This window comes from Labrus bergylta, chromosome 13 (genome assembly GCF_963930695.1).
Source record: "Labrus bergylta chromosome 13, fLabBer1.1, whole genome shotgun sequence".
Taxonomy (NCBI): domain Eukaryota; kingdom Metazoa; phylum Chordata; class Actinopteri; order Labriformes; family Labridae; genus Labrus; species Labrus bergylta.
The window spans coordinates 5,412,203-5,433,961 of record NC_089207.1 but is presented as its reverse complement, the minus strand read 5'-3'; the positions used below and the strand labels follow the sequence as shown (position 1 = coordinate 5,433,961).

Below are 21,759 nucleotides of genomic sequence, written 5' to 3'. Positions count from 1 at the left end.
GGTAATTACAGCTGTCAACGCATCCTCCGTCCTGCTGGCACAAGTTTGATTGCACTCTGCAACAATGATGGACAAGCTTAGCATGCGCTCTCCTAACCGCCAATCACATCATCCCCCCTCTTTTGCTCCATTTAGCTGACATGCAACATTCACATGGCCACACAACACAGGCCCGTCATGGCATCCCAGCCATGTTTTTTAATTGTTTCTCTCTCCTTCTCTTCTACCTCTTCCCAGCCTCCTCCTCCTCCTCCCCATGTTCCCTCCTCTGTTCTCCCGTCTCCCTCTCTTCTCCCTCTCGCTCATGCGGACAGCTCAGAAGTGCAAGTGTTATTACATGAAACTCCCGCTGTAGCATTAATTGAAGGGAGATATGGTGGGACAAAAGCGACGGGGGGTAGAGCGTGCCCATTATCACTCCTGCTTTCAACAGGTCTCACATTTGGAAACTGCAAATTGCAAAAACTTGCAAGGGCAAAATGTTTGACATTATTTGATCTGCAACCATATGGTGTGAGTAGGGAGGGGGGGGGGAGGGAGAGGGGGAGGTAAACACAAAAATAGATAAATAAAGTAAACAAGAGCAGAGAGAAATACAGCGAGCACAATGGGACATGTGGCCACAGAGAGCAAACAAATCAAGAAAATAATTATCTTTAGGGTGTAATTAATGAGGGCGTTTGCTTGTGAGAGGGGATGTCAAGTGCTCTCTTCCCAAACCTCTCCCCTCTGCCATGCCCTTGCCTCCCATCCTATGGCTGACAGTGACAATAGCCATACTGTGGACGTTAAGCAGCCTATTGTGAAGGCTGGGAGGCAGGACTACAAGTTCACATTGAGAAAAACACAGCCTACCTGCTAGCATTGTGACGGTTGATTTAAGATAGCTGTATTAATGAAGTCAAGTGGAGCTGGACAGGGGCCGACTCGAGCTTCCATATCCTCTCTTAATTACCTGGCTTTGTCTCGGCATGCTTGTCCTTAATCTGACCTAATGTGGCTAATAACTGAAGTTGAAAACAATCAAAACAGCAATTAGCAACGGCGGCACAGAAATGTTGAATTCTCAAATTAACGGGTTAAAATCTGTTTTCTTCTTTCTTGTCAAATTGCTTTCAAGGTTTTTTTTTTTTGAACAAAAGATTAAAACCAGAGGAAAAAGAGGATTTAGTTTTAATAAAACCATAGAAACATAAAAGCTATTTGTGATTAAAAAAAAGAACAGAGTCTTTTATGATTTGCTGTAAAAATGAGATTTTGACTGAAATATCACATCAAAGGTCACGTTTGAATATAGATTTTTATCTCCCAACATTCTCAGAATAACATGGCAAAGCATTTGAACAACCTTTTCTTCCTTTTTTTTTTACTCTTTTCTAATACAGATATGTCTTCAAGGAGGTCTTACTTGAGCCTGTAAATTCCTTGAATGTGGATGACTGATACAGTCCCGGCATGGTACTGACAAAAACAGATGAGTGTTTTTCCTGAGGGAGAGGGTTGTGGGTATGGAACGAGTTAGCGCTGCCTGTTATTGCAGCTGATCATAAAAGGCTACATGCATGGGAATTCCACTGTAAAAACTGGAAAATGTTTGTTCTAATAAAAACATGTTAATGCAAAACAGTTAGGTGAAAGACAAAACTTAACGACAGACGGTAAGGTCATAAAAGTAGGAGCATTTTATTCACAGTGTGTTCATTAAGGAAATGGAGCTCTGAGCATATGCTTCTGCAGGGAAATAACAGAATTTATTCAGATACACAAAAGAACAGAGTGACTCAGACATTAACTTGTAGAATTAAAACAATGTAATAAAAAACACTTTCTGAAACACACAAATATATTTTAAAAAAAGACCATCTCAAATTCTCCATATTTTCTCATATTTTCTCAATATATTCAGAGATTGTTGAATTTTAAGAAGAAAGAGGGAAGTGTCCCGGCCCGGGTGGAGCAGCAGCCTGTTAAGTGTTTGGTCAGTTTCATTCCATTTTATTTAAATTATTATATTTTCAGTTTTTCTGTGCCTAAATGTTATGTTCAGTGTCAGACATGCTCTCTTCGACTTGATTATAGCTGCTGGAACTATATATTATCCTCCAAAGGATTAATACAGTGGTTCCCAAAGTGGGGGTCGGGCCCCCCCAGGGGGTCACGAGCCTCCTAGAAAGGGGTCGCAAGATGCCTTCCAAAAAACAAAAACAAAAATAATTTTAAATTGTATGCGTATGGTACCTGTTATTGTAAAAGTAGATTAAAAAAGGAATTCCATTTAAAAAAAAAAAAACATTAAGTGACATGAAAATTAAATTAATTTGTAAGAAGACTTTGCACATGAAAGCAACAATGTTGGCGTCTGCTGCTCTTTACACATAAAGATGAACATACTTGTGTGTCTTTTAAGTTTTGAATGTCCACTCAGTTTTAAAGTCTGTTCATGTTTTTTTTCAGATGTTTGTGCATAAGGCGACAAACTAATACTTGAAAATAAAAAAATCCTGCTCACTACTCTTGCTAAGTATCACCAATTTATTATAAGAATCACAACGTTTCTGTCCCTCTGAACCTTTATCACGTGTTGGTTTTATTTATTTTCAAGTAAAAGTCCGTACATGGAAAACTACTTGTATTCTGCTTCCAGCCTTTCTTACACTAAATACATACATATAATAATGTTTAGACTATTACATACTTTTGTGTTGTTCTTTTTTGTTAGCAGTGTTTGGATATGCCTATGTGCATGTGTGCTACATTATAAGCCATAACTACCTCCAGACAGTGGACCCCCAGTCTCTGACACCCTTATTTTGGGGGTCATGAGCTGAAACATTTGGGAACCCCTGGATTAATAAAATATCTATCCATCTATGAAAATACATCAATCATTTTAAAACTCTATTTGCCCTCACCAAACTGAACTTTAGCTGTTGTCATACATCCTCACTGGGGTGTGATTGAATTCAGCCCCTCCTCTCTGTGGCCCCCAATGCTGCTCCAATCCACCAATAGGGCTCCGGCAGGCAGATTAGCAGGAATCCCTGAGAGGAAGTTTAAACAAGAGGAAACATTAAGTTTGAAATAAAACACAGGAAACAGGGTTAACTGCTACTCCTCCCAGTCAGTGCCAGTGGCCTGGCTATTTTTTGCCCAATTATCCTTGGTTAACGGGATTAATTACTCTAACTTCTCCTTCTTTTCTTCCCCTCCAAGCAAACGGGCAATAAATCCTTCTCCCTGCAACCCAGTCTGAGAGGGCCGCGCTAATTAGCATAACAAGTTACAAAATCATTACGGCCTTAAAAGTGCTTACAGAGAAAACAACATCAGAAGCACACAGGATGCAGGATGGGATTTAGGAGGGCTATTTAATTGAATAAAAATGTTTGGAGAGGTGGGAGGAGGGGGCCAACACAACAGAGGTGGCTCAGGGGGAGGACAGGGACACAAGTTGGGGGGGCTTGACTTCCACAGGACTGACACATGCAAACAGAAAAGAAAGGGTTAATGTGTACCAGAGGAACAGGATTTGCTGTATTGATCCTAAGCCACCACAACTGGTGTGAATCATAAATAATTTTATGATCGAAAAAGGTTTGTTTTGCAAATAAAAACGACTTTCTTTGATTACACGAAAAGGTTGACATTGTTTTTCTGAAAAAAAAAACAGGCAGCCCTGAAACAAATCGCTGCGGTTATGAAACCCTTCACCATCCGCCGCCCTGTGCCAGAGCCCACATCGCAGAGTCTGAGGGCAAAAACAGCCGTTTTCTAGCCAACCTGTTTAGCATGAGTCCCACCCAGTCGTCTGCTTTCACTAACCTGTCCTGACAAGTACCCAGATTAACGTAATCTTATATCAGTGCAGAGGAGCAGAAGAGAGCAGATGGACCCCCTGTGCACCCCCCCTCTCCATCCGACACTGGCACACATATACACAAACACACACACGCACACATAGAAATATGCGAGCGCAAAAGCAAATAACAAACTCTCTCGTACACACGTATTACAGACGTAGCTGCAGAGAGTGCTTAGCATGCACAACCTGGGCCCCAGCCACAGCAATTAATGTTCTCACAGCAAATTGCCACAGCTTTGGATGATGCTGTTTGGGGAATGTAACCCTGTATCTTCATATGCTGTGCCTCAGCGAACACTCCAGTCCTGCTGGTGTGTGAGAGTGCTCTTTTTTATCGAAAGAAGAGTCAGACAAAAAAAAAAAAAGTCTGGTATAATTCATTTGCAGATATAAATAAAGAATTATTAATAGACAAGTAATTGAAAAAGAGACTCAACAAGAGGCTGCAGGCTGGGGAGTTGAATTTTTGGGATTTCTAACACTTGTCATCTGCCGTGTGGAAGCGAGCTTGTCTTTTTACAGTTTCTGTGGTAAATCTCAACAACTTTGCTAAACTGAACAGATGGGCTTGCTAATTAGCAGCGCTCAGGCTGTAAGTTTGTTTATAAAGAGAGAAAGGGTTCCAGACATCTTGACACATTTTATTAACATATCATACCTTAAAGCTATGCCTCTTCATACCCACCAGGCTCTTTAGCTAAATGCACACACACATGGTGGATGGTGGGGGGGGGCACACACACACACACACACACACACACACACACACACACACACACACACACACACACACACACACACACACACACATGCTTTCACACATGCACTCACACTCTTATATAAACATGCTCATGTGCGTCAGTGCACACACACATACACTGTACACACCAGGGAAACAATAAAACTCAGCCTTGCGAAACGGAACACCCTGTATGTATGCTCATGAATATGCACAATTAACTCTGAGTGTGTGTGTGTGTGTGTGTGTGTGTGTGTGTGTGTGTGTGTGTGTGTGTGTGCGGACACAAGTGCATGTCTTTACAGAACTGTAACAGCACATTTTTCACAAGTGTGTATGCACTGTAAAATTATGTGTGCATGTGAGAGTTAGTGTTTGTTTTTAAGGTGTGCGTGCGTGCGTGCGTGCGTGTGTGTGTGTGTGTCATGCATCCATGTCCTTGCTAGAGCGTTGGCATGCGTCTCTCTCCTCTCCTAAATTCCCACCCCCTGTGGTTTTGTCAGATTTCACTATTGTGTGTCAGGACACTGACACTAGATGATGTCCCAAGCAGACGGGGACGACAAGCTCCCCGAGGGGCCCCGGAGTATTCAGCAGCGGGATTGGGATGGACTGCGGATCCATCAGGGCTATTTAAGCCTACTGCGGGGGCCCCTGTTAAGGACAGGGGGCGACATGTCGGCACCAAAACCACCACGCTAAAGCAGGGCGATGTGAAAATGTACTGGAGAAAGATAATGATGGAGGAAAACCGAAAGAAAATGAATCACCAATGCCGAGTAACACAGCTCATGTCCAATTTTTTTTGTGTATCCGACACACACATACCCACAGACACCGGCTTGATTTTTCAGCAGCCACATATTGCCATGGTGATCCTGGTTAAGAGGCTTACATTCGGCCCATGCTGATGGTTGCTGGGGGACACTCCCATTGCCATGGTGATGGCTACCAGGAGGACACTCACATTGCCATGGTGATGATGGCAGGAGCCGGGCATGCCAACCAATGAGATGATGGATGGATGCCACGCAGGAGGCGAGGGAGAAACGTGACTAGAATGCCCGCTTGTCATGTCTACTGTCAAGGAGACTTCATAAATGGCATCCTCACACATGCCTACGTCCAGCTGCAGCCAGCAGATTTTTATTTTTGCAAATAGACCAGTTTAGGCTTTCATGAGGGCAAAAAGAATGAAAACATGTATTTTGATGTTTTTATCTCTAAATATATCAGGACAAGTTCACAGGCTACTCTAAAGATCACTAAAGAAAACACTGCAGATTACACATTTAAGATTGCAGATGACATGAATTATGGATAGGAAACATGCAAAAGAGGAGCTTCAAATTCAGAGCATGTAGAAATGCAAAATACATCAGAGCAAAACACAGATCCAGTCATTGATGCTACAAGGTTGGAGCCTATTTGTGTCAGCGTTTGTGTGTGAAATATGCATGCCCACCTAATTCCACATTCCATCAGTTATAGTAATAATAATACAAAAGCTGCAAAAGACGATAGCAATCTGGTGATTTAGCTCCAGATAATAGCCCAAGCCGTTTCTCCTGGTTCCCAGTAGAGGGAGGCTGGGGCTGGGTTTGAGGGCCAGCGGGACAAGGCTGGGAATCAAGGGACTGGAGCTGCCTGAAGGCATGGCCCCGGTCCAAATCTGGCCAAGCGTAAATGACTAACCAGGAGTTGTTGTACGTGTGTTTGTGTGAGGAACAGAGCAAAGGCAGGGGGCTTGATCCATCCTGTGCACACACACACACACACAAACAACCATACACACATCACAGTTTCACCTGCCCCTGCTTTCCTACCGAGCTGTTTTTCTCCAAGATGGACACTTAAAAATACTGATCCCCTACAAAGAAACAGGCCAACACCTAAAAGGTCATAGAACCATCTCATCCAGCTTTGCCACTAATACTTTAAACCCGCTCAAAAACATACACACACTTCCAAACACACACAAGGATGCACCACATGTTGCTTGTCTTCTCTGTGTCATGAGAGCCTGTGAATCTGTCAGCCAATAAGAACCAACAGTCTTATCACTGACCCTCAGGCAATGGGACTTTAAAAAAAGAACACACTGACCAGACAACCCCCATGGGTGTATGTGTGTGTGTGTGTGTTTGTGTGTGCATGTGCTCATGCATCTACCATGTTTAGCAGGGGACGCTGTAACCACCTTTATTTTTGCTTAAGCTGACAGTTCAGCAAAGATAAAAGATTTACCTTTCTTCCTGACAAAGTGAAACACAATAAACCAGATAAAGAGGTATTAAAAACGCACACAGGAGTGTGTCATGTCTACAAATCTATCTCTGCACGCCATGGGTAGATGTGCCTGCAGGATGCTATCTCCTATATCGAAGGTACAGAGAAACATCCCTGACACTCAAAAGACTCGACAGATTACACAAACTTAAAATTACACACAAAATATATCCTGAAAGTATATTTCTTAAATGCTGTGCGTCATTATGCATGTATTGTAAAACTGCACCTGAGTATCTTCATTTAACTCACTCACCTGCTGGAAACTGTCTGCCTCTTGTGCTCCTTCCCGGAGACCTGCACTCTCCAGGTGGAGCCACAAACACACTATAAATATCTATGGAACGCAGCATGAGGAATACTACAACAGCTTGTGTGCAATAAAAAACCATTCAGCACAAATGCAGAGATGATTTTTTCACATTTCACCCACATGGAAATCCAGTCAAACGCAGCGACCTTCCAACAGTATGGAATCATCAAACACAGCGAGTGGAGAAATTACATCACGGAACAGCAATTGAAGATAAAAGACACAAGAGATGTGTCAAACTGACATTGAAAACCCCAACACGTGCATGTGATGAGAGGCAGTAGCATATCTTTTCACACATAATGTATTGAGTAGAAATGCTGACCTGAGCCTCTTGTTTCTTTGATGTTAAACCGGACATTAATTTGTTTTGTTTTTTATCGGAAGATTTTCAATTTCACCACCTTCCATCCTTGCAGCCATTGGTTTTGCTTCTGTTACCAGCCAAAAGAATGACCTGTTATGAAACCTGCGTGGGCATGTTACTTAGACTAGAACTGATTTGCCAAGGAAAAGTAACCCCACTTTTTGTATGTGAAGTAAAGAGCATCTGCATGCTGCCGGCAAGACACTGTTAAGATTTTGCCATGAGTCGTTAATGGTAATAGGTATTGTTATAGCGTCCCGATAAGATTGAAAATGAAAGGTAGCAGCTGTGTTAAGAGGGCCCCTGTTTTTGTTAACAGCAGCAGTGGAAAATTAGGCTCCAGCTGAGGCACAAAGTCTCATCATCTTTCATCATCACAGTGGTCCTGGCTAGCTAGTTACCAAATTAATGCGAGGCTCAATCAGTGTGCCCACAACAAAGTGCAGGGTCCTGAAGCTGGACAGAAAGATAACACAATCATTAAATTTCAACATGAAAGACAGCAAGTGAACAAACGTGGACATTTTTTTTTTACTAAAGGTAAGTCCATGGAGTCTTTAATTCCATACCACTAACATATACATACAAAAAAAGATAAAGATAGTGATGAATTAAAGTATTAGCTGATGTGATGTCAGGAAAAATAAACTCTAAACTCTCCTAAAACTCTGAACTCTAAGATATAACTCTTCAAAACTATGGCAAAAACGGAGGGCTATAATGAGATATTTGTAATTCCTTTGTGATTTTTTTTTGTTTGTTTTTTGTTTCCATATACAGGCCCTTAGGGAAGGGAATATGTGTGGATTACACCTTAAAAGACACCCCCAAAACTAGCCCAGCCCCTGAGGAGACCAATAGAGAACCGTGTTACCAAAGTCCCCGCAGAGACAACAAGCCATGTGAAGTGTGAAACCTCTCGCCAACCACGGATTTAAGATTTCAGAAAACGTACATCAGTAAGAATGGAAATATTCGGGGGTAGAAAGAAGAGAACGGAGGGAGAAGGAGAAAGAATGGACAGACTGCTGTTTGACAAATATTGTGAGACGTGGTAGAGGGCTGGTGGTGTTTTCATTGCTGACATCAACATAAATTTTCCTGGCGTGGCTCTCCTTGCCCAGCGTGGGCTCAGCACTGGGAAACTGGAGAGGAAATTCTCAGAGCCGCAAGGGAGTGGAATCAAAGAGCCGGGGCTCCGAGACCTCTGACACACTGAACTCCTGCCTGACCCCACAACTCTCTCACACACACACACACACACATACACACACACACTCTGGGATCGACAGTAAGAAGTGCACAAACAAAACTCCTTTTTCAAGAGCATTTGGGATCAATGCTCATCACGTTGTGTCTTCTGTGTGTGATCTTTCTGAGAGCAGTGCATCTGTTTCTGCCATCTGATAAGCAGTGTTTGTCCCTGAGTGTCTCTTTACGGGTGGCACACACTAGCCCACATCAGAGCTGCGAGGCGTTCAATGTTAGACCAAAGATTCAATGAGCTATGGCTGAGGAGCCTCATTAAAACCTGACGGACACACACAGTTCCGTGCATGTCATACCGAACATGCATGCACACAAACACATGCAAACACGTGCGGGCCTGAGTTGATGATGATGTAATTAGCCCTGATCTCCTGAAATGTCGGGTGCCAGGAAGTGGGGACATGCTTCGTGTCCTCTGCAGAGTGTGAATGTGTGCATGTGTGCACGCACTACGTGCCTTCAAAGTTGCTTGAGACTGTACAATGAACATGATGGTCTCCCCTATTCTGTGCCGCAGTGAGTCTTTCCACCCCAGCTCCTCCGAAAAGAAGCGCGCACACAATGGTCACCATAATGAGGGACTCTTCCAAGCGGTCGCACAAACGCACAATTTGAGCAGGTGTGTTCGCAAACCGCTGCAGATACTGAAGGTATTTTTTTGAGAAGGGGATTGTTGTGTGCATGTAAGTGGGTTTGAGACTTTGTATGTCCTCGCCCTCGATCCAGGGTCCATCCATTCACGATTGGGCACTAGGTGAAAGAGGCTGCAGCTGCCTGTCATGAATGAATGCTTTTCCCTCTGACCCCTCTGTGTATATCTGTGTGTGTATAGATAGAGGGTGCGGGGCGTGGGAGGGCATGATGAGTGGACAAAGCGACTTTCAGATGCCACCACAAAAACACATCATTGGAATGAGAGGAAGGGCACAGAGGTGAAGGGAAAAGAGGGTTTACAACACTGCTCAAGCATGGCAACTTGTTCAAACCTCCTTTTTATTGTGTTTGGAACAGTCTCACCCCATCACCCACTGTTTGTCAATGCACCGTGTTCACACGGAGGCCATTTTCATCTGACATCATGTTCAGGAAGGGGAAATTGCAATGCTGTTATGTGGAATGTATAGAGAAAAAGGGACACCAGGCCCAATTTGGCCTTAAAACTAATTATTTGATAACCAACATTAGGGCTAAGTCAAATAGCTTAGCTTTCAACCATCTACCGAACGGTCCCTTTTATAAGTTAGCATAACATTTATTGTGCCGGTTGATCTAGCCAGCTAGCATTACCAAAAGCTGGTTGATATAAGCTTCAGCTAGCTAACCTTAAAAGTGGCTTATGAAATATTTAGCTAAATAATATTACCATTTGCTTTAGCTTAAGCTTACATTACAGTAATTAAGTTAGCATACATTTATATGCTGGTAAACATAATCTTGACTACTTCATTTGGTGGCTAATATAACCTTTACTTATGTATCATTACTAGCAATGTGTTCTGGTTAACATGACCTTTCCTTGGTGAACATTAATGTAAGATGGGTAACATGCCCTTAAGCTAACTAATACCTAAATTAGCTTGGAAAGCAGGCCTTTCCTATCAAACCAATATGTTAGCTTCTAGAAACTCATGAAAGCTAACATTAGCTGCTACCTTATGGTACCTAATACATTATATATGGCCCAATTTGACTAAATTGTCTCTTTGGATGTGGCTCAATCAAGAAGAAGTCAGATTTGGTACAATTGTATAGTTTGAGGGCTAGCACAAAGCAGAAGAAAATGGCTGCTGTGTAAATATGGGAATCAGACACGATTCTCAGAGCTGGAGAGGGTTCCAGTCCTATTCTGTAAATTATGTTAAAGAAATATTAACAGCATTTGTGCAGCAGGGGTTTTTGTTTTATTCCACAGTTGTTGATTTTTCTAAACACAGAGATGATGATGTTCTGGTGTTGCTCTGCTTTTTGAGTGTCACCAACCAGAGAAGCAACAAGGTCCCCAATCAGAGCTCAGAACAGATGCTGGGGCCCACTGAGGTCCGTCAAAGTGTGCAGGCTGTTTTAATCCACTCTGTTGGAAGTCTCTTCTGTAGACGTGTGTATGTGTGTGCATGTGTGAATGTCTGGAACAGTGGGCACGATAAGCCACAACAAGATAAAAGCTGGCTTGAACAATGATGTCATAGATTTCCACAGATTTTCTGGGAGGTCGGCGGAGTCAGACCCTGAATGAAGCCGAAGCCCTTGTTATGCTCCAGCTATCCGCCTTCCCTCCATCATAATAAGCGATAGTTGCAGGATTAGCCGGCGCAATGGGTTTGAAGCTTTCACTTATCCGTCAATATCATACTTAGAGCTCCTGAGTGTTAGTCTGCCCTCGCTCCCTAAGCATATCTTTTTGATCCTTAGTTCTCTGTATCAGTAAACACTTGTTCTCCCCTTCCATCAAGAAGGAAAGAGGAGGGTGACTAGAGGACTCCAAATAATGCAATTAAACACTGACCGCAGGGTTCAGTGCTGCTTATCAATACACCCAGCAGGGGAGCAAAGAGACCAGCTCAAACCAGGGCTTCAGCTGTCTACTCTATAGAGACAGGCACTTTATTAGGCCGCTACTATATTCTCCATCTTTCCTCTGCTGTCTGAAAACTAGACCATTTGTAAAACTAAGACTAATACAGGTTTAAAACTATAGCAGCAACATTAAAAGAAAAAAAAAAGCTAGCCATCAAATGCTGGCTATCACATAATACAAAAGGTGTGCTGCAGGGGACATACTCCCTGCTCTGTGGTAAGGACAGGTGTGCTCAACTTATCTCTTTCCTCTTTGCGTTGTTTCACTGTTGGCACAGCTGACCTCCACAGGAGGCTTGTCTGAAGCAGAGCCAGATTGAGAGCTAGCACACTAGCCTGGGAGCCCACAGAGCACATAAACGAGGCCTAAACCAGGGACTCCGCCAAGCAGTAGAGCTCCAGGCCACGCCTACCTCTGTCACCCCTCAGTCAGCAGCCGACAAACGCCGGGTCGCTCCCCTGGTTTCCTCGAACCTGGACACAGGGCACCCAGAGGATAAACCCACTCATACATAATAAACACCGGCCCCAGGGCCTGTTGTGTGATCTCATCATGCATGTGTCCTCTGCAGAAAGAAATGTGACAGACTGCAGCGAAGGAAGTGTGCGTCAGGGAGGGTGGCATGTGTAGAGAGCGGCAAGGGTGCCAAACAGAGAGGTACACAACATCAGCATGCATCCTCTTCTGCCCAGTGTGCAATGCCCTGCTGGCCCCCCGCTCATCTGCATAATGATAATGTGCACTGGTTAAACTGACACAATGCCTAATCAGGAATAATTCCTTTGGACCACCACAATCAGCTTTAGGAAGGCCAAGACTGAAGAGTTTCAGAGCTGAAAGTGTGGGACAAAAATCTGCAACAATTTCGACTTTAACACACACATACCCTAACATGCAAAAAAAAAAGGGAAAAGACGAAAGAAATTGATAACAGAGGGACTTTCTTCTTCAAAGCCTGACTGGATTGATGAGTGATTCTAAACAAACAGTGCTTCAGAGTTTAGTGAACAGAGCCAAGCACTTAGAGAACATGAAAAGCTGCAAAGCCCTGGCGAGGTGGTCCGGCTGTTTCATCGCTCTGCAGGCTGAGTAATCAATGGGAGCAGAGAGAGAGGGCATTCTTGGACGACTGACTAACTGACACAGAGAGAAAAGAGGGAGGACATCACAGATTTCCAGATAAAGGGAAGAAAAGTTATCAAGTGAGTCAGTCTAAACTTGCCCAAGCTTACTCAAAATGTCATCACTATTCTCTCAATGATGCATAGTTCCATTTGCCTATAGAAAAAAAAGTTAGAGCCAGACCATGGGGGGTGGGCCTCAGAGAGGGACAATAAGCAATGCTTTGACATGCAGTCTTCTCTCTGCAGCTGGACCAATGGACTATTGAGACAGGTGGACAGCATACTGATCAAAAGCACATACCCTAATGGGGCGGCAGTTTTCGTCCAAATGCAATAATATAGGGAAGACACATCGATGCTGTTTTCATTTTTTCTGTAAGGCCTTGAATTCAAGTGGGAGTTTGGATTTTTTAAAAGTGGGTTTATATTTATGGAGAAAATGTCAGGAAAATGTCAGGACAGCCTGCCCCTGAAGTCTTTACCCTGAAGAACAAATTGGCGAGCAGAAAAAAGTACAAGGCTGCATTATTACGTTGGTTAGGTTGCTCACGTTGCTTAGTCGGTGGCGTATGGTTGTGTATGAATGGGATTAGTTAATACTGATGGACACCTTACATAGCGACCTCTGCTATCAGTGTGTGAATGTGCCGTAAAAGGGTAGGTGTGTGCTGTGGTGTGTCCAAGCTCAAGTCCATATTCCTTAGGTGGTTGGTAGGAAAAAAAGTCCTGGTAAAGACAATTTTCAAGATTTTTTGGGGGGTGTTTTGTGTAGATGTTAAAGCAGCCTATCAGATATTAACTAAAATGCTTGGCACTCTACATGGCAAGCCAAGGGAACTTCACGGAAGCTCAACTCTTCACAACAAAGCCCCCCCCTTTAGATAATGAAAGTGCAAGCTGTATTTGAATTTTGTATTTATTTCTTTGCCTTGTCGTCTTCAGCCCTTTCATTTGGCACGTTTGCAACAGTACACAGGTTCTGTATTCCCAAACATGCCACACACTGTTTCTGATCAGAAGTTTAGGTCAGCTGATTGCCAAAAGTAGAACAAAAGTACCTCCTAACCCCAACCATCCATTTAGGTTCAATGTCTATTTCGTTTTAGAAAAGAAAACATAAACAAATCAACACTTTTAATCTGCAAAATACATAATCATGAGGGATATGTGTGGTTAGCGGACAAAACAACTCAACGCTGTCATTCTCAACACCAGAATTAGTTAAACTAACTATTTATAGCTTATTTATTCAGGCCTGCAATGCAAGTCAGTTGTTGTGTTTAAGCTGTGACACAGCCACCCGCCACTAAATGGCTATACTGCCATAATGCTCGGAAACCCAGATGAAATGCAGCACAGTGGACGGTTAGCATCTTGCAGCGTGAAGCCGTTTGGCAGTATTTTGATGTATAAAATGGAGATAAAGTTGAAGGTAGGCTGTGTTTTGTTAAACTGGCATTTAAATACACGACCATTGCAACCACATTCAGCCAAGACATGTGGACGTGAACGCACAAGCATTGCTAACGTTTTTCCAAAATCCAAACCTAATTCACATGCTGGATTTAATCATTTGTGCTCGGTTTTCATTGTTTCCCCGAGTGCTTCCTCAACTTTAGACCAGTCGACTAGTCTGAATTTAAATTTGGAATCGTGGAAATTAGTTGCTGGGAACATCCCTAATAATTACACATAGTAAGGAGTATAAAAAAAAAAAGAGTGTGTGTAGTGCCTTTTTTAAACAGAGCTAGCTTACAGTAGAGGACACACAAAGTCCACAATATTCTGTATTTCAGCCAAAGCAATTAGCCAAACAGGGGGCTCACAGAGGTGGGCTTTGATCGCGCAACTGTGAAATATTTATGAAGAGATGTGATACATGAAATGAGCTCGGCGAATGAGGATCTGTGGGGGTCCTAGGAGCTCCACCTCGGAGGGACCTTCAGGGGAGGACGACTGCTCGGACAAACAGTGGGGATTTCTGCGGGCCCATTCAAAATGAAGGGCAGGAGGGGACGGGGCAGGCCTAAAATGGCGTCCTACTTTTTCGAGGCAGAGAAGGGAACGCAGGGAGTTAATCCAGGGGTTTTTGGAGAACGGAGTGGAGGCAGACATAGTGGGACATTGAGCGTTTTGCGCGCGTGTGTGTGTGTGTGTGTGTGTGTTCTCAGCTGACGTGCTCAGTTCCACTTGGTTCCACTCAGACTGAGCGCAGGAGTTTTAACACACTCAAGCATGCGCTAATTAAAAATCCACACTCTGCATCACTACTGCAGCAATCAATATGCTTGATTAACTCATCTATACATCACTACTGCACATAATGGACACCACATTTTTGGACAACAGCTAGGAAAGTGAAAGCTATTTTCATTTGTAATTGTTACATTAAATCCCTGTGTTGTTTCGAAAAACAATTTTTTTTCTTCTAATTTTAACAATGTCATTATCATTTTTCTCCCCCTACAGCCTCTTTTATCGTCATAATCATTATGATTCATTTCTTCTCCTACCTTGAAATGTCATCTCATCTTGAAGAAGCTGATTTGTACATACTTCACCTGTGATTAATGATAACCAGGTTTGGAGATAACTGCACATGTCTCACTGCTCCTCTTCCTAATTAATTCACCCTGAGAGACTCGAACGAGGGAATAGTTTCATCCTCCAGCCCAGGTTATAATCAAACTGCCCCCTGGAATAATTTCACACTTCAGCGTGGTCGGGAACTTGGGAACCGTAACGCAGCCCAGGTTTCTGTAGGAAGTGCTAATTTGATAACATTGGAATATCAGAGGGGGAATACAGCCTATTAATAATTCCTGCGAGTTTTGATCAGAGTGGGAATTAAATCTGCAACCCGGGGAAGGTTATTAACATACAAAACTCTGTTTGTTTGCCAACTTTTCCAATGAAAGAAGTGGTCAGAACACAGAAAAACATATTAGAAGTCAATGAAAAAAATTTGGCATGATGTGGATTGAATTTTCTTTACAGCAGCTTTGAGAAATTGTAATAAAGGTTTTGGCGTCAGCTGTGGACAAAGTGGTTTGTCTTTGCTCCTTCATGATCCTGTCATGAAACTTTTTCTGTTCTTTTTTTACCAGATAAATTCATGACTGGGATTTTTTTTTACGGGGAAATTTTCAACAAAGAATTCTTCATCTGCAGGCTGTATTTGATTTTTTTTTTAGAATCCAAAACTAATGTTGGCCCCAAATAAAAAAAAATGTATATACAGCACATCATCATCATCTATACTTGATGGTCTGGTTTGCTTTTGTAGGTCGTATAGAGACATCAGTATTAAATTGAGACAGCTGCAATCTCCTTATAGTATGTACAACTTGTCCCTTACATGCATTCATCTGTAAGTGAGAAAAGGCTACAGCGAAGTAGCTGCCTTACTTTGCATACAAAAACTCTCAGGGGGGGCGAGAAGGCTCTTATTTGAATGGAGTTACAGTCATGATTTTGCTCCATTGCAACAATTGATCCGCTCACTATCAGTGTCCTGGAGCAAGTTGTGCATGCAGCGTTTGACCACATTCAGGATTCAGGCGTAGGCATGGATAATCAGTCAAAGAAAAAACAATTTAGTGTTTGACTACAGCGACACACATCAGCAAAGTATGGAGGGCTTGATGCAAAAGAAGAAGTACAAGCAGCTGTAATGTACAGTTCTTTTTGAGGGGATTTTGCCCTTTTTGTACAACTTCATCCTTTAAGTTTAAACCAATTTGTTGAAAATGTGTGTTGATGCTGTGAACTGTCTTTTCAGGTTGATATGATCTATTTTGTCCATGGCTTCAGCTGTCTCTCCCTACCTCTCTCTCTCTCTCTGCTGTTCTTAGCTCAGCCTGAGCCGGGGCCCCAAACTCAGGCTTCAAGTACCCCTTATGGCCCTCCTCTCCTTGAAGAGAGCCTGCAGCCTTTCTCTGCTGTTTGTTGAGAGAAAGAGAGAGTAGAAAGGAGAACCTTGAACATGACCCTCTAAAGGGCTTTTATTGCCAGTTCACGCAACACCGTTCACGAGAACTCCCTCCTTCATGTCGCACTCTTTACTTAACCCTTACTATTTGCAGAGTTTCTGCTAAAAATCCAATTAGGTTAATTCAAAACAGCCCTGGTGAGAGAACTTTATCCTTTTGGTGCATAGATAAGTAACCTAATTAAGACTAGACCTCTACCTCTGTCCTCTTTGAGCCTGCAAATTAAGGAAAGAAAAAGAAAACTTGTCAGAGATTAGGGCTCAGATTAGATTGCTAAAGTAAACACAGAGGGGGGAGACTACAACTTCAAATGCCCTTTAATTTGTTTAGAGCTCTCAACACCTTGGGTTTCACAGCCACCAACACCATGAAGGAAAGATAAGGAGAGCAGCTAATACAGTCTTTTGAAAAAATACAAATGATGATACATATGAAATAGATTGAAAGAGAGGTCAACATGTGCTTAGAGCACCTGTGAAAGTAGAACTTGATGGATTGTGTTTTTATAGAGAACCATCAAAGGTGCTGGAACATGTGAACCAATAAAAGGGATGTACTGTTCACCCCCATACACACACACACACACAGACACACACAGACACACACACACACACACAGACACACACAGACACACACACACACACACAGACACACACACACACACGCATAGTGTAAACACAAACAACAGGCCTGCTGAGTTTAGTTTACTCCTATCAGCTGGCTCTGACCGGCCACACGGACCACCCCGACTCCTCAACTCTTCACTCTCATTGGGACAGGAAGGGGGGTGGGGGGTGCAGAGAGGGAGTAGGGGGGGATTTGGACTGAAGGGGGATGGGTGCGGCAGTTGAAGAGGGCCCTCCACCAAATTAAAACCCAATCAATGTGAATCTCTCTCGGCCCGGTCAAAGCCCCTTTCCAGCGAAAAGCCCTTTTTCCCCCCCTCACCATCCCCCACTTCCAGTCATCCTGGATGTAACCCCCACCACCCCACAGCATATACCCCCATCCAACCCCCCCTCCCTGTGACCCACACTCACCCTGCACTGTCATGGAGCACTGACTTCAGGCACTGGCCTCTATTCCTCTGCTCCACACCAGGCAAAGCAAGCACATCAGAAATACAACACAGTGGGGATCAAACCCTGAAAAAAACCTGTTAAAAAAACAACCTGATTATATAAAATTAAAGCTTTTTTTGCATGCATGTTTGAGGGGGCTGTAGAGGCAGGGGGTAAATAACAAATTCAAATTTTAAAAGAACTTTCATTCATTGTGCCTTCATCAAAACATCAGGAAAATCAATGCAAACCTTCCTTTGCAACGACAGAGTAAAATAAAAGATAAATTGTTTTTCAGTGTGCACAAATCAAGAACTGTTAATAATGACCTCTAACGACGTATTTAGAGAGCGGTGATTCAAATCAGAGTAAGAAAGTGCTTCGCGTGGACAGCAAAATAAAGGAAGTGAAACATGACAGTAAGATATCAGTGCAAGCTTTAGAAATAAAAAGATAAATCAGTGCCTGTCACTTCTACCTGTTCGAGAATATACAGTTTAACAGCTGACTTTCAGCCTCCATGGTGTTACATTATACAGGAACAGCACGTTTTTAAAAAAAGGCAACACTTGTATTTATTTATTTAATCTTTTATTTAAGCAGCAGAAAATTTGCTGAGATTAAAAATCTCTTTTTCAAAAGTGTCCTGACCAAGACAGGCAGCAGCACGGTGTACAAATACATTGCTTTACTGCAATCTTACCTCTGAAACCTTCTTTATTTTAGTCCAGGTTACCAGTCACAGTCTTCTTATTTGTTGCTCTTCACTGTACCCCATGTTTTCACAGATCTGGGGAAAGCTGTCTTTATAAAGCACCTTGGGCATAGAATAATCTTCAAAATGAGCTCAAATTGGAGTCACTGACATCGGAAAACCTTATACTCCCTTTTCCACAGTTCAGTCGAAACAGACGATTAAGAAAAGGGTCCTGAAGCAGAAGATTGTAAGTTCCTGTACTCTTCTGTCTGATGTAGGTCAGAAGGTACGATGAAGGCGGAGCTTAATTAGCCTCATAAAGAAGAATGTGTCAGTGGTTTAGTCTGGTGGGCAAGGAAGACCAACGTATACGTCCATACAGCGAACAATGATGAGTAAGGCCTGTAAAACGAGTGAAGAACCTGAAAGCTCCACAGCACAACATTGGAATGAAAAATGTTTCAATTCAAATTAAACAATTAAAATGAAGCTTAAAGTTAAAAATACCACTAGAGCACATAGAACGTGTAATCTAATTTTTTGATCTAATGTGCTGGAGGACGTAGCAAATCTCCTAATATTTACAGACTACACTGCACACACACACACACACACACACGCATACACATACACGCCACCTGCTGAAGCCTAGACGGAGAGAGTCCTTGCCGGCTGAAGCCTAACAGTGGGGTACAATTAAACCAAAGAGCAGCCTTTGATCACTTGGTCATATGAACATGACAGGTGACCATATGGCTGATAAAATGTACATGACAGTCAGTGCTGAAAACTCTCAGGATGCAAAACCAAAGGAAGAAGAGGGAACAAAAAATAAAGCAGAGATTTTCTTTAAATGACGTTTACTAAACCAGATCCTGTTCGGTGCTGGATTTTCCATGCCCTAAGTGTTAAAAAAGGTTAATTTTTATGTAGTGTCAATGTCTCTTTTTTTTGGCTTCTTGGTCTGTTTTCATTCTCATCCCGCCCCTTGTGAGGATAGTGGGAACCATCCTGAGCAGTTTGTACTCCACACAAACACTCGTTTAAAGACAGAAAAGACACATTATGGATCATTAGACTTTTATAGCGGGCCAGGCAGACAAAAAGGAAAAAGGAGGCTGAGCAACAGTCAGCAGCCACAAACAATCGCTTGCAGATGCCGGAGCTGTTGTTACAGAGTGGAGCAGGGGTGAGCGAATGGAAGGTGAGGTCAGGTACATATTTGTGGCAGGATGCAGCAGAGTAGACCTACTGTGTAATGTGATGAGATGCAGAGCTGCACACACCGGCTGGCACATGCAATACCTAGAACCCAAAACTAACCTTCTCTTACATGCACACACGCAGAGCTCAGGGAGTGATACGGGGCCCAGAGGCAGTTTCCCTCTCCAAGCAGCAGGGGGAGCAGCTCCACTGTTGTTCTGACTGGATCCAGTCCCAGGGCACAGGGTTGGGGGGAAGTGTGTGCTCAAAAAGTGTTTGTGTATGCAATTGCTTTTTGTGAGCTTGCATGCATGTTCAACGTGAGAGATGAGAGAGGAATAATAAACTGTACATCCTATTTTCAGTCTTTTTGTCACTCTTTACAGCACCTGGAATTTTGGGTAAGACAAGCACAAGGAGGTGTTTAAATCTGAACTTACAAAGGGTGCCTTTTGTTGCAAGACGCATAAAACAGTGCAGGCAACTGCATACTGCAGAAGTTGAGACAGCAAATAATGAATAAAAATGAAAGCCCTGAAAGTGCAAAAAAGTAGCAGGATCTATATTTTAATGATTAACAATAAATATTGTGAAAGAAATAAAGAAGTGCTCCAATAAGGTTAACATGCATGGAGTAGTGTATTTGCAGCCGCTTCTTCTTTATTTAACTTCATTGATATTATAAAGAAGTTACACTGAAAAAGTTAAGCTTAAATCATTTGGTCAACTTCATTCTGGACGACGTTTTTAGAGTTCTGTGTTCATTGTAGTGCAGGACAGGAATCTGCAACCCAGTGCAGCCATGAGCCTCTTTAATGTATTTATAAAAGTTCTTACTAAGGTGAATATAAGTGGCATGTAAGCATAAACATGTAAAATAATGCTTGATTTAGTCTTGCATAATGATACTGAAACAATATTGCAAATGCAATGTGAATATGCATGGACTGTTTTGCACCAACAAAGGACTGGTTTAAGAAAACATATCCTGACAGTATTTAACCCTTTAGGTGTTTTGTTTAAGTTCTCGTTTAGTCAAACTCGATAGAAATCAGTCTATTTGATTCTGCTGTAACATATTAACTATTTTCCCAGAGACTTTTCCCTCAGTTATGTTTTGCCAATAAAAAAAAACTTGGAGCTGCTGAATTTTGAAAGTTAGATTTACGATGCTGTGAACAACTTAACTTCTGTTCTGCTCTGTAATAAAACAATATACAAAGAATTTAAACTGCCTCTTAAAGGTGCATTCAATGTTTTTTGTTAAACTTTTGGAATACTCAACCTCTTTACAAATCATACATGGGTCTGTTACACAAAGCCAACATCCCATATCTTCAAACCAAACACAAAACAACTTCACTGCTGAGTCATTTTATTGTCTTTTCAACAGGCAGCCTGCAAAAGATATCCACTGTTTGTGTAAGTCCTGTTTGCATGTGTGTATGTGTCTGAGTGTGTGTGTGTGTGTGTGTCTCACACAACCGTGGCTGGTCTGTGTGCTTGTAGTCCTTTGTCTTCCCTTCACAGTTGTGTGAGGACACTCCTGTTTTATGGCTGTTAACAGCACAAGTGTTAAAGCATCAAAATGCGGACAATTAAAGAGCCGCTCTGCCAGATTAGATGGATGAGTGCTGTTGGTGCAGAGAAGAGCTTTTATTCAGCAGCTCACACTTTTCTTTTCTTAAGCAACGTCTCCACTTTAATGGGCCACTTCACCCCAAGGGCCGTTGTTCAGCGCACTGAACATATATGCACATACTGGATGTGCTAGCATCGTCACAATACCATATTTTTAAACTTTGATATGATTCCACTTAGAGACAAACATTAGTGATAACTGTACAAACCACGGAAAAAAAGAAAGTCCTAAGAATCCAATTAGGGCATTTCTTCATAATTTTTGCAACTCAGACTGTACTTTGTTTTTTTTTGCATGCACACAATAATGTTTTTGTTGTTTTTTGTACTTGCCCAATATGGCAATGTATGTAAAGTATCAACTATTTTAACAACCTTATATGTAGGCTACACACAGGCACACACACATCCATTGTGACTGACATTTTCACTAACTATCTGTTAATTGTCTACACTGTGTTATTTATTTTATTTTGAAAGAAAATGTTTATGAAGTGTAACTTTCATCATAAAAGATGCATTTACAACAGTTTGAAAACAAAAAAACTATTATTTATGTATTTTATTTTCTGAGCATGTGTTCAATGTGAGATTTTCAAAATAAAATGCATTGTTAGTAGAGTTTTC

At 42.3% G+C, this 21,759-nt stretch overlaps 1 long non-coding RNA gene across 1 annotated transcript in view; it reads right to left on the bottom strand.

The window, feature by feature from the left end:
- Positions 1 to 1,550: 1,550 nt before the first annotated feature.
- LOC136181313 (uncharacterized) overlaps positions 1,551 to 21,759 on the bottom strand; it is a 61,785-nt gene continuing 41,576 nt past the window's right edge. Inside the window, exon 3 of the long non-coding RNA XR_010667665.1 lies at positions 1,551 to 3,041. This is a non-coding gene — a long non-coding RNA (uncharacterized lncRNA). The remainder of the gene's footprint in view (positions 3,042 to 21,759) is intronic.